Source organism: Schistocerca cancellata, chromosome 6, assembly GCF_023864275.1.
Source record: "Schistocerca cancellata isolate TAMUIC-IGC-003103 chromosome 6, iqSchCanc2.1, whole genome shotgun sequence".
NCBI lineage: Eukaryota > Metazoa > Arthropoda > Insecta > Orthoptera > Acrididae > Schistocerca > Schistocerca cancellata.
In genome coordinates, this window is record NC_064631.1 from 686,243,108 (window position 1) to 686,251,847 (window position 8,740).

Sequence of the window (8,740 nt, forward strand, 5' to 3'; positions counted from 1 at the left end):
TGCTGCCCTGGCCAGCACATTCTCCAGATCTCTCACCAATTGAAAAGCGTCTGGCCAATGGTGGCCGAGCAACTGGCTCATCACAATACGCCAGTCACTATTCTTGATGAACTATGGTATCGTGTTGAAGCTGCTTGGGCAGTTGTACCTGTACACGCCATCCAAGCTCTGTTTGACTCAATGCCGAGGCGTATCAAGGCCGTTATTACGGCTAGAGGTGGTTGTTCTGGGAACTGATTTCTCAGGATCTATGCACCCAAATTGCGTGAAAATGTAATCACATGTCAGTTCTAATATAATATATTTGTCCAATGAATACCCGTTTATCATCTGCATTTCTTCTCGGTGTAGCAATTTTAATGGCCAGCAGTGTATTTAGTTGCTGCGAATGTAACGAGGGCTGTACCCACATGAAACAGAAATCCTGTCATAGTTGTTCTAAGTGGCACTCGAATGCTATTTGAAAGATACTCAACGCATGTTTTAGAGTTTTTAGGATTTTAATCTTAATGACCTCAGTGTCAACACTCTGATACGGAGAGCGATGCAACTCGAAATGATTTTGAAGTATAGTTAAAGCGGATAAGTGTTACCAATTATTACTGATTAAAAATGTGCCCTTTACAAGACAAGGGTCGAATTATTCCTTCGTAACTCGTGATAAAACTGTTACCAGTGTTGACGATTATGCGAAGAGAACTTATGAAGTTCGTATCGTGAAGGAAAAACTGACAATGTAATCAATATTTAATAAATTTTAGAGCGTAGTTTTACGAGACCAATAACAATGAACAATAAATTCAGAAAATTTAAGCAAAAACACTGTCTATATTCTTAAACAGAAATATTCGCTTCAGTTCGGTAACCGCATTACTTCATATGTTTATATGATTCTACAATAGTGAAGCTATAGTCACGGTAAATAAAATTTTTCTTTACAAAATGGGTTACATTACCGGTTTCAACGAACTACGTCGTCATTTTCAAATGTAAAACATCATTTGGAGAATATATAATGGGAATTATGACCATACATCTGACAACAATTACGAGAAATAATGAGACAAGGCAATCGAGGCAATGGTGGCACACCCAAGTCACTACAAGTTATGCCCATGCTTGCCCAACCGTTCATTCTGTGTTCTAATGTAGGATAGGTAAAAACTACACCAGGGTAATAATTGCTAAGATTTCTTGCAATATGTCCTGCTGTGACACAGCGATCGTATGGCTGCTATATATTCACAAGTCAGCCACAGTCAATATTAGGTCGCCATCATGGTTAAAGGAGGTGTTATTCGATATCAGCGTAACATCTCCTGGGGACGACTAATTTCTTGTCTAGTGTGTTTGTTCCGGTCTCTACAGTGTCTGTGACGATTAAAAAATCAGGCGATAATTATGAACGGCCAAATCTTACATCATCTTTTTTCAGCCAGCTTGCGTCGAACGTTTGAGGTCTGATCCCGCAAATTTCATCCTCCATTGTCTGAACACATTTCAAGTAGACAGTTAACCCTTTCGTGGTTGATGGGTGATATATGTCGCTCTAACTTTGAGCACTGATCTGATCGTCGGGTCGTGTGTTACCCATATCCGGGTGATGTTGCCATTAAGAACAACTGTGAACCTGAGAAAAATTGAGAACGGAACCACACACGCTAAAAGAACGCTATGATTTCCCGAGTTGACTGGCGCGTAGGTATGACCGCTGTAACCTCACTGTTTCGTGTCGTACGCCTGTTCTCATCGTTTCACAGTTTCCAAAGATGTCTGAAGTGAGAAATTTTTCTTATAAGTAACTCAACAATAAACTTAACCATAATTTTATTACGTACTCCTTAGCGACTGTATTACTTAGTATGTTAAAAGAAGTTAGTGGGACAATGATGACGAAAGGAGAGAGAAACACGTAATTTATAGTTGTGGAACTGTAAGAGAAAGTAGGAGAAAGCTGCTGCTGCTGAGTTACGCTGGAAACTCATGTTAAGGCTGCAAAAACTCGTTCTATACAGGTCTCCGTACCGTACACGGCGCATGCGCCGCCCATCACAGTTGCTGCCCTCCCTTAGGCGAACACCGACGGCTATGATATATCGCACTCAAAGGCTGTTTTCAAGCACTCGGGTTGGCCGCACGGAAGAGCGTTCTGTTTTGATGCGGGGTAGTACGTGGTTTCTTATCCTGCTAAGAGGAAAACTATTGTCTCCGTTAATCATATTGTCTGCCAACCTATTTTCCGTTGCCTCTTTATAAACACTGTTCCAAAAACTGGAAGTTTCAGTATGGAGTAAGTTCTGATGTTGCTACTACGAAATGACAGGGAAACATAGCAATTGGCCTGCTTTCTACTTATAACAGCCCTAAAGATATATTTATTAGAAGAAATATGAAAGTTTGGTGTACCATGACTGTACTCCGTTCTGAAGTAGTATGCCAACACAATGCCACAGTGGGTGGAGACGACAGGTTCTACCAGCTATGAGAAATATACATGATCGGCAGACCTGTAAAATGGTGGAACCGTCTACTTTATATTTTTTGTTTATTTGGGTATTATCAGCTCATGCGTACCGTACCAGACAGTACGGGAAAAGACAGAACAGTTGTCCTTTCGTCTTACATTAGCAAGACAACTGATTAATGAGTTTTCGAGGTGTTGAGTGCCCACTTTCTTTCGGGTGGAGGGAGTAGTTTCTTGTGTGCCGGCTGATGTCTGGCAGCCAAACATGTCCCAAAAGGCAGCGACACTAAGAAGCGATTCAGGTACCGCAACCCAAAATCAAAAGGTAAGGGAACGAAAGTTATTTGCTGTGATTGTGATTTACCGTTTTGTCACTCGCCATGCTTTTCTTAGTCTCATGGCCTGTGAGCCTCTTTAAGTTGTGAACATATAACTTTTCTTGAAAATTTAAATACAATGAATATTTTAGTACACTGACAGTGTTCATATAAAGTATTATGTGAGAGTACATAATTTGTCAGTTAACGTTATTCTCTACCTAAGACTGTTTATGTATGAAACAGAGAATTACAAAATCTCTCAGTCAACAGATAACTGTAGCCCGCATCGGTTCGTGGAACATACAGGGGATAGGCAAAATAATGCGAAAAGTGATAGTAATGGCATGGTTTTGTTTGACGATCAACAACGCAGGTAAGACATGTGTCGCACTGGACTGTGCGTGTTCAGTACGAACCAGGCATCAGTGCAGATTGTTTACGAGTAGTGCACACTTCGTATTTGCATTCAGATTCCCTAGTCGACGAGCAATGAAACAGCTGACAGAGTTCCAAAGAGGGCAGATTGTGGGGGCCCAACTGGCTGGAGCATCAGTAACCAAGACAGACAACTTATTGAATGTTTCAAGAGAAACTGTTTCAGCAGTCATGACAGCCTACACAAAACGTGGAAAGACATAATCTTGTAAACGTAATACTGGGCGCAAATCAAAACTAAATGACAGAGATCGACGTACGCTAACACGAATTGTGTCATAACAGCACAACACTACTGCGGCTACAGTGACTACATAGCTCAACAGCCATCTTCGAGACCCCGTATCTATCGACTCTATCCGCCGAGAACTCCATAAAGTGAACTGAGCCTCGTGTTCGTGCCATTTCTTATTTAACATCCTGTTTTCACCCTACTGCCGCCTCGTTATGTTAATTTTCAATTACTAGTGTCACTGAGTTGTTGCCTCGACTGCCTGTGAGCGGCAGCAGCAGCGCTTATCGATATAGGCCCTGCTGCATTATCTTTGGGACTGCTATTACTTCCTGGTCGTCGTGTGTCGCGCAACATGTTGGAACGCGCCAGCAGTGCACTTCGGACCGGGCAATGAAGTCAGTTGGAACGCGCCAGCAGGGGAGGTCGGGCCTGGCAGTCGGACAGTTGGGACGCGGCAGAAGTTCGGTCGGGTTGGAGCGGCAGTGAGGTTCGGATAATCACGACTCGCCCAACCGTTGCCGGCACACGTGGCTGGGGACAGTCTTGTTTGATCGTCGGTTGGTCGTCTTACCGGACGACGTGTACTTGCTCGCTGATCGCTTATGGGTTGGCGGTGTGTGTCTGAACTCGTGGTTCGTCCTGGTGATTGCACAGTCACTGCTTTTAGCATTGGTCGCGTTCTCCGTCCCAGTGTTTGTGAAATTGTGTGTAGCCTGTGATGTTCACTGCCCAGTGCTGTCTCCGTGCTGATGTGTAACAGTTTGTCGGTTGGTGCAGCCGCGTTGTAGCACCAGTGGGGCATGCAGCGTCAGGGAGGCGCGGTTAGCCATCACTCGCCGATGATTGTCGACACACATGATTTGAGTGGGGATGACTTTGGTTGATCGTCGGTCGGTCGTCTTGTCGGACGAGGTATATTTGGCCGGCGATCGCTTATGGCTTGGCTGTGTGTGCCAACTCGTGATTCGTCCGTGTTTTGCTCAGTCACTGTCGTTAGCATTGTCTAGTTCTTCGTGCAAGTGTTCGTGAAACTGTGTGTAGTTTATATGGTTTGACTGACAAGTATTTAAAGGTTGTCGGCGTACTGGCTCTGAATTAGGCGGTTGGCGTGAAGTAGCGAGGAAGGACAGGATAGCCATCAGTCGCTCGACGACTGCCGACACACAAGTTTGAGTGGCAACGACCTTGCTTGGCCGTTTGGTCGGTCGTCTGATTGGACGACGTGTATTTAGGTCGTACACCGCCTATGGGTTGTCTGCGATCCGTTCTGGTTGTTGTTCCAGTCTCCACAGCTAGCATCGTTTAAGTTTTGGTGCAAGTGTGGAGCGGAACTGATCTTGATCATCGGTCTGTTGACTGTCTGCCGGCCGGAGTGGCCGTGCGGTTCTAGGCGCTACAGTCTCGACCCGCGTGACCGCTACGGTCGCAGGTTCGAATCCTGCCTCGGGCATGGATGTATGTGATGTCCTTAGGTTAGTTAGGTTTAAGTAATTCTAAGTTCTAGGGGACTGATGACCACACCAGTTAAGTCCCATAGTGCTCAGAGCCATTTGAACCATTTTTTTGTTGACTGTCTGTCGGTTGGGTTCCCAGTGGATTCAAAATGGTTGGGCCGATCACCTAAGCGAGCGTTAGTGTTTGAATTCCAGGCCGACCCTCGAACATCTGAGCGTCCTTGGGTGTACTGCCCTATTTTTTTTAAATTGGTTCTTGTTGTTTGTACTTGTATGGCTTCTAGCCGATTTTTGTTTTAAATTAGAGTTGTTTTGCTCTTAAGGCCTTCAGCCTAGTTTAAAGTACTGTTTCAAGTAAGCCCTTTCGCATTTTAAAATTTTTAATGTTTTTGAATTTTAAGTATTGGGTCTACAGCCGATTTTAAGTTTGAATTGTTTGCTCTTAAGGCCATCAGCCTAAATTAAAGGACTGTTTCACGTAAGGCCTTTGGTATTTAAAAAAAATTAATGAGATGGAGTTTTAAGTGTTAGGCCTTCAGCCGATTTGAATTTAACTTGTTTACTTCAGCCTAACTAAAGAACTGTTTTAAGAGAAGACTTGCCTTTTAAATTTGTGATTATGCTTGAGTTTTAAGTTATTGGCCTTCAGCCGGCCGCGGTGGCCGAGCGGTTCTAGGCGCTACAGTCTGAAACCGCGCGACCACTACGGTCGCAGGTTCGAATCCTGCCTCGGGCATGGATGTGTGTGATGTCCTTAGGTTATTTAGGTTTAAGTAGTTCTAAGTTCTAGGGGACTAACGAGTAATGACATCAGAAGTTAAGTCCCATAGTGCTCAGAGCCATTTATTGGCCTTCAGCCGTTTTTAAATTATAGTGGCTTTCAGCCGGTAATTAAGTCTCAAAGATTAAAGCTGTGTGTTTAAAAAATTTTTTTGGGCTCTTGTAATGTTTGATCAAATAATAAAGTTGTATGTTCGAGTGTAACTGACATCCCCTTATTTCGGCCCCTTTCCACAATTTACGTTACCTGTCGTGTTCTACGGGATTAGCTGAGCGTTTCACGAATATTTATGGACGAGCAGCTATACCGAAACCATTAGTGACGACAACCAACGCAAAGAAGCGTAAAACACGGTGTCAGGAGCATAAATCCTGGACGGCCGATCAGAGGAAACGCGTCCGACGTGTCAACATTTTCACTATTTCCACTATAGGGCCGGTTTACGTCTGAAGAACGCAAAAAGGAGCCTACAGTCCCGATTACTTGATTCCAACGGTTAAGCATGGAGGTGGAAGTGTGCTGGTGTGGGCAGCCATATCACGGTACTCTGCTGGTTCCACAATCACCCTAAAAGGACGTGTTACAGCCAATGAACATTTTAGGTGATCAGGTGCACCCCATGATTCAAATGTTGTAATGATGCTATTCTTCAGGACGATAACGCACCAATTCACACAGCCAGGACAGTACAATCGTGGTATGAGGAGTATAAAATTGAACTGCATCATCTTCCCTGGCAGCACAGTCCCCAGACTTGAACATTATCGAACTCTTGCGGGCGGTATTGGAGCACAGACTGCGGAGTAGATTTCCGCCTCCTTCGTCACTACAGGTTCTGATAACATTCCAGGAGGCATAACATTCCACTGGAGACTATAAAATCATTATATGCCAGTATTCAAAGGAGAATCGCAGCTGTATTACGTGCAAATGGGGCTCCAACCCCTTATTAATAAACCATTCCCAAGTAAGTGGCTCTGAGCACTATGGGACTTAACATCTATGGTCATCAGTCCCCTAGAACTTAGAACTACTTAAACCTAACTAACCTAAGGACAGCACACAACACCCAGCCATCACGAGGCAGAGAAAATCCCTGACCCCGCCGGGAATCGAACCCGGGAACCCGGGCGTGGGAAGCGAGAACGCTACCGCACGACCACGAGATGCGGGCCCCAAGTAAGTACAGGTGTTCACATTATTTTGCCAATCTCCTGTAGCTACCCAATTTCCTACTGTCCAAAAACGGAGAACTTAAAAAGAATATTTTGGTAGTGAAATTCTAATAATGGTGTTAAAAGGAAATTATCATCGTCTTGATATTTCAGAAGTCTATACAAATTCCATTTTATCCACGAAAGGGTTAAATCAATTCCAACTGGACTGAGGCTTTATTTCTAATTACTGCAGAAAGGAAACATACCAATTAACACAATGCAACAACAGTGTGTAAGATATATGGTTACAGCCGGCTCAAGACAGTTTCGAGTGTCGCTATACAGTTTCAATTAAGAGAAAATATTTCACTTGCTAGCGGACGCTGCAGTCGTGAAAGAAGCTAGAACGACTCTACGTACCTTCTGGAAGCCTTACGGAGAGTATGTCCTCACCGTAAATGTAATTATCCGAGTAACTCTGGTCTTAAAATTACCTGCGCCATAGGCGCCGTGCTCTGTAAAGCTGTCAGCAGCTAACACGGCGGTGGTTAACGCTCAGAGCTTAATTAAAAGCGGCGCGGATGAAAGGGACTTCCACGTTGTGTTCGGCCGCAGTAGCCTGAATGCACGACGTAGAGGGAACACGCGCCCAAAACGACGACATTTATATTAAAAAAAAAGAAAAAACAGCTGAGTACAGCGCACGGCGTGTGCGGGGCCGCGCTGTATTGCAGCAGCGACTCGAGATGAGACCGTTAAAACAAGAGACGGGGCGATTCACCCAGCCGGAAGACGGGACCACTGGCTGGAGGTACTAGCTATCTGCTGTGCCCTGTTGGACGCGCTCCCTGGCGTGGTAGCAAATCAGGACACCTGTCAGGTGGGCGCGTGCTTCCCACGCTGCGACATTACAGGGGCCGTCCGTTACCTGGGCCCTACCCACCGCTGTAGCTTGCAGGTGCACCTCTGCAGCCGAGCTGGAACCTCTGGTCCGAAACGTATGTTGCTGCTATTGCCGTATCTGTGCTAATTTGCCCGTAGCTATTTATACTTGCCTATGATTCATTGTTTTGCCTCACTTGTACAAAGCGAAGAGGTACCTTTTTTGTTTATTTTGGAGGGGGTCATCAGACTTCTGACAGGTCTCATCCACCACGCCGAGACTTCCGCTTTTCTGCCAACCTCTTCATCACAAGGTAGCACTTACACCAAACGTCCTCGACTATTTGTCGAGTACGCTATCTGATGAAAATCATCTGACTCCTATTAGCGGATATTAATATCGGCTATGTCCATCATTCCCCTTTGTGACGGCTTGAAATTTGCTGAGGTCACTTCCAATGAGGTGTCCGAATGTCAGTGCAGGAATGGCAGCCGACTGTTTCTCAAGAGTCAAACTAGAGTAGCGTTGAAACTTCCTGGCAGATTAAAACTGTGTGCCGGACCGAGTCTCGAACTCGGGACCTTTGCCTTTCGCGGGCAAGTGCTCTACCAACTGAGCTACCCAAGCACGACTCACGCCCCGTCCTCACAGCCTTAGTTCTTGGAAGGTAGGAGATGAGGTACTGGCAGAAGTAAGGCTGTGAAGACGGGGCGTGAGTCGTGCTTGGGTAGCTCAGTTGGTAGAGCACTTGCCCATGAAAGGCAAAGGTCCCGAGTTCGAATCTCGGTCCGGCACACAGTTTTAATCTGCCAGGAAGTTTCATGTCAGTGCACACTCCGCTGCAGAGTGAAAATCTCATTCTGGAAACATCCCCCAGGCTGTGGCTAAGCCATGTCTCCGCAATATCCTTTCTTTCAGGAGTGCTAGTTCTGCAAGGTTCGCAGGAGAGCTTCTGTTAAGTTTGGTAGGTAGGAGACGAGGTACTGGCAGAAGTAAGGCTGTGAGGACGGG

The 8,740-nt window shown here is 45.3% G+C and overlaps 1 non-coding gene across 1 annotated transcript; it reads left to right on the plus strand.

The window, feature by feature from the left end:
- Positions 1-8,449: 8,449 nt before the first annotated feature.
- Positions 8,450-8,524, plus strand: Trnas-uga (transfer RNA serine (anticodon UGA)). Its single transcript has one exon. It is a non-coding gene; the product is annotated as a tRNA-Ser (tRNA).
- The last annotated feature ends 216 nt before the right edge of the window (positions 8,525-8,740 follow it).